Source organism: Schistocerca gregaria, unplaced genomic scaffold (genome assembly GCF_023897955.1).
Source record: "Schistocerca gregaria isolate iqSchGreg1 unplaced genomic scaffold, iqSchGreg1.2 ptg000387l, whole genome shotgun sequence".
Classification (NCBI taxonomy): Eukaryota; Metazoa; Arthropoda; class Insecta; order Orthoptera; family Acrididae; genus Schistocerca; species Schistocerca gregaria.
The window spans coordinates 2,337,108-2,342,418 of record NW_026061829.1 but is presented as its reverse complement, the minus strand read 5'-3'; positions in this window follow the sequence as shown (position 1 = coordinate 2,342,418).

Genomic DNA, 5,311 nt, shown 5'->3' with positions numbered 1-5,311 from the left:
CCAGTAAGAAGTTGTACAAGTGAAATTTTAGATATCGATTATTAACTTTTTACCAATCTTTGGTGCCTTGGACATGAGCTAGGACCTTAAGATTCTGCATGAAAGGAGGACTAGCAGCCGAGTAGCAAGGGAGAATGTGAAAAGTGTTCATATGTAGTAAAAACCTGAGATATCCGTCCGTTTTCGTCATTTGTTATCGAATCGACTGAAAGCCAGATCGTCACATTAGCCGCTCTTCTCTCTGAAACGGTTGTACTTATCGTCTGCAAAGCTATGTCGCGTGCTGCGGTATGTGGAGACACTAAAAGCACCATTGTAGAACACAGATGAAACTTCTAAGTTGATGTAATAGCTAGTAAGAAGTAGTACAACTCAAGTTTTAGGTATCGATTATTGACTTTTTAGCTGGCTTTGGTGCCTTGGACATGAGCTAGGACCATAAGATTCTGCATGAAAGGAGGACTAGCAGCCGAGTTGCATGGGAGAATGTGAAAAGTGTTCACATGTAGTAAAAACCTGAGAAATCCGTCCGTTTTCGTCATTTGTTATCGAATCGACTTAAAGCCAGATCGTCACATTGGCCGCTCTTCTCTCTGAAACGGTTGTACTTATCGTCTGAAAGCTATGTCGCGTGCTGCGGTATGCGGAGACACTAAAAGCAACATAGTAGAACACAGATGAAGCTTATAAGATGATGTAATAGCCAGTAAGAATTAGTACAATACCAGTTTTAGGTATCGATTATTGACTTTTTAGCTGGCTTTGGTGCCTTGGACATGAGCTAGGACCCTAAGATTCTGCATGAACGGAGGACTAGTAGCCGAGTTGCATGAGAGAATGTGAAAAGTGTTTATATGTAGTAAAAACCTGAGAAATCCGTCCGTTTTCGTCATTTGTTATCGAATCGACTTAAAGCCAGATCGTCACATTGGCCGCTCTTCTCTCTGAAACGGTTGTACTTATCGTCTGCAAAGCTATGTCGCGTGCTGCGGTATGCGGAGACACTAAAAGCACCATAGTAGAACACAGATGAAGCTTATAAGATGATGTAATAGCCAGTAAGAATTAGTAGAATTCAAGTTTTAGGTATCGATTATTGGCTTTTTAACTGGCTTTGGTGCCTTGGACATGAGCTAGGACCTTAAGATTCTGCATGAACGGAGGACTAGCAGCCGAATTGCACTAGGGAATGTGAAAAGTGTTCATATGTAGTAAAAACCTGAGAAATCCGTCCGTTTTCGTCATTTGTTACGGAATCAACTTAAAGCCAGGTCATCACATTGGCCGCTCTTCTCCCTGAAACGGTTGTACTTATTGTCTGAAAGCTATGTCGCGTGCTGCGGTATGCGGAGACACTAATAGCACCATAGTAGAACACAGATGAAGCTTCTAAGTAGATGTAATAGCCAGTAAGAAGTAGTACAATTCAAGTTTTAGGAATCGATTATTGACTTATTAGCTGGCTTTGGTGCCTTGGACATGAGCTAGGACCTTACGATTCTGCATGAAAGGAGTACTAGCAGCCGAGTTGAACAGGAGGATGTGAAAAGTCTTCATTTGTAGTAAAAACCTGAGAAATCCGTCCGTTTTCGTCATTTGTTATCGAATCGACTTAAAGCCAGATCGTCACATTGGCCGCTTTTCTCTCTGAAACGGTTGTACTTATTGTCTGAAAGCTATGTCGCGTGCTGCGGTATGCGGAGACACTAATAGCACCATAGTAGAACACAGATGAAGCTTCTAAGTTGATGTAATAACCAGTAAGAAGTAGTACAATTGAAATTTTAGATATCGATTATTGACTTTTTAGCTGGCTTTTGTGCCTTGGACATGAGCTAGGACCTTAAGATTCTGCATGAAAGGAGGACTAGCAGCCGAGTAGCAAGGGAGAATGTGAAAAGTGTTCATATGTAGTAAAATCCTGAGAAATCCGTCCGTTTTCGTCATTTGTTATCGAATCGACTGAAAGCCAGATCGTCACATTGGCCGCTCTTCTCTCTGAAACGGTTGTACTTATCGTCTGCAAAGCTATGTCGCGTGCTGCGGTATGCGGAGACCCTAAAATCACCATAGTAGAACACAGATGAAGCTTCTAAGTAGATGTAATAGCCAGTAAGAAGTAGTACAATTCAAGTTTTAGGTATCGATTATTGACTTTTTAGCTGGCTTTGGTGCCTTGGACATGAGCTAGGACCTTACGATTCTGCATGAAAGGAGTACTAGCAGCCGAGTTGAACGGGAGGATGTGAAAAGTCTTCATATGTAGTACAAAACTGAAAAATCCGTCCCTTTTCGTCATTTGTTATCGAATCGACTTAAAGCCTGATCGTCACATTGGCCGCTTTTCTCTCTGAAACGGTTGTACTTATCGTCTGAAAGCTATGTCGCGTGCTGCGGTATGCGGAGACACTAAAAGGACCATAGTAGAACACAGATGAAGCTTCTAAGATGATGTAATAGCCAGTAAGAATTAGTACAATACCAGTTTTAGGTATCGATTATTGACTTTTTAGCTGGCTTTGCTGCCTTGGACATGAGCTAGGACCTTAAGATTCTGCATGAAAGGAGGACTAGCAGCCGAGTTGCACGGGAGAATGCGAAAAGTGTTCATACGTAGTAAAAACCTGAGAAATTCGTTCGTTATCGTCATTTGTTATCGAATCGACTTAAAGCCAGGTCGTCACATTGGCCGGTTTTCTCTCTGAAACGGTTGTACTTATTGTCTGAAAGCTTTGTCGCGTGCTGCGGTATGCGGAGACACTAATAGCACCATAGTAGAACACAGATGAAGCTTCTAAGTTGATGTAATAACCAGTAAGAAGTAGTACAATTGAAATTTTAGATATCGATTATTGACTTTTTAGCTGGCTTTTGTGCCTTGGACATGAGCTAGGACCTTAAGATTCTGCATGAAAGGAGGACTAGGAGCCGAGTAGCAAGGGAGAATGTGAAAAGTGTTCATATGTAGTAAAACCCTGAGAAATCCGTCCGTTTTCGTCATTTGTTATCGAATCGACTGAAAGCCAGATCGTCACATTGGCCGCTCTTCCCTCTGACGCTGTTGTACTTATCGTCTGCAAAGCTATGTCGCGTGCTGCGGTATGCGGAGACCCTAAAATCACCATAGTAGAACACAGATGAAGCTTCTAAGTAGATGTAATAGCCAGTAAGAAGTAGTACAATTCAAGTTTTAGGAATCGATTATTGACTTTTTAGCTGGCTTTGGTGCCTTGGACATGAGCTAGGACCTTACGATTCTGCATGTAAGGAGTACTAGCAGCCGAGTTGAACGGGAGGATGTGAAAAGCCTTCATATGTAGTAAAAACCTGAGAAATCCGTCCGTTTTCGTCATTTGTTATCGAATCGACTTAAAGCCTGATCGTCACATTGGCCGCTTTTCTCTCTGAAACGGTTGTACTTATTGTCTGAAAGCTATGTCGCGTGCTGCGGTATGCGGAGACACTAATAGCACCATAGTAGAACACAGATGAAGCTTCTAAGTTGATGTAATAACCAGTAAGAAGTAGTACAATTGAAATTATAGCTATCGATTATTAACTTTTTAGCTGGCTTTTGTGCCTTGGACATGAGCTAGGACCTTAAGATTCTGCATGAAAGGAGGACTAGCAGCCGAGTAGCAAGGGAGAATGTGAAAAGTTTTCATACGTAGTAAAAACCTGAGAAATTCGTTCGTTATCGTCATTTGTTATCGAATCGGCTTAAAGCCAGGTCGTCACATTGGCCGCTCTTCTCTCTGAAACGGTTGTACTTATCGTCTGCAAAGCTATGTCGCGTGCTGCGGTATGCGGAGACCCTAAAATCACCATAGTAGAACACAGATGAAGCTTTTAAGTAGATGTAATAGCCAGTAAGAAGTAGTACAATTCAAGTTTTAGGTATCGATTATTGACTTTTTAGCTGGCTTTGGTGCCTTGGACATGAGCTAGGACCTTACGATTCTGCATGAAAGGAGTACTAGCAGCCGAGTTGAACGGGAGGATGTGAAAAGTCTTCATATGTAGTACAAAACTGAGAAATCCGTCTCTTTTCGTCATTTGTTATCGAATCGACTTAAAGCCTGTTCGTCACATTGGCCGCTTTTCTCTCTGAAACGGTTGTACTTATCGTCTGAAAGCTATGTCGCGTGCTGCGGTATGCGGAGACACTAAAAGGACCATAGTAGAACACAGATGAAGCTTCTAAGATGATGTAATAGCCAGTAAGAATTAGTACAATACCAGTTTTAGGTATCGATTATTGACTTTTTAGCTGGCTTTGCTGCTTTGGACATGAGCTAGGACCTTAAGATTCTGCATGAAAGGAGGACTAGCAGCCGAGTAGTACGGGAGAATGTGAAAAGTGTTCATACGTAGTAAAAACCTGAGAAATTCGCTCGTTATCGTCATTTGTTATCGAATCGACTCAAACCTAGGTCGTCACATTGGCCGCTCTTCTCTCTGAAACGGTTGTACTTATCGTCTGAAAGCTATGTCGCGTCCTGCGGTATGCGGAGACACTAAAAGCACCATAGTAGAACACAGATGAAGCTTCTAAGATGATGTAATAGCCAGTAAGATGTAGTACAATTCAAGTTTTAGGTATCGATTATTGATTTTTTAGCTGGCTTTGGTGCCTTGGACATGAGCTAGGACCTTAAGATTCTGCATGAAAGGAGGACTAGCAGCTGAGTTGCACAGGAGGATGTGAAAAGTGTTCATATGTAGTAAAAACCTGAGAAATCCGTCCGTTTACATCATTTGTTATCGAATCGACTTAAAGCCAGATCGACACATTGGCCGCTCTTCTCTCTGAAACGGTTCTACATATCGTCTGAAAGCTATGTCGCGTGCTGCGGTATGTGGAGACACTAAAATCACCATAGTAGAGCACAGATGAAGCTTCTAAGTTGATGTAATAGCCAGTAAGAAGTAGTACAATTCAAGTTTTAGGTATCGATTATTGACTTTTTAGCTGGCTTTGGTGCCTTGGACATGAGCTAGGACCTTAAGATTCTGCATGAAAGGAGGACTAGCAGCCGAATTGCACGGGAGATTGTGAAAAGTGTTCATATGTAGTAAAAACCTGAGAAATCCGTCCGTTTTCGTCATTTGTTATCGAATCGACTTAAAGCCAGATCGTCACATTGGCCGCTCATCTCTCAGAAACGGTTGTACTTATCGTCTGCAAAGCTATTTCGCATGCTGCGGTTTGTGGACACACTAAACGCACCATAGTACAACACAGATGAAGCTTCTAAGTTGATGCAATAGCCAGTAAGAAGTAGTACAATTGAAATTTTAGAAATCGATT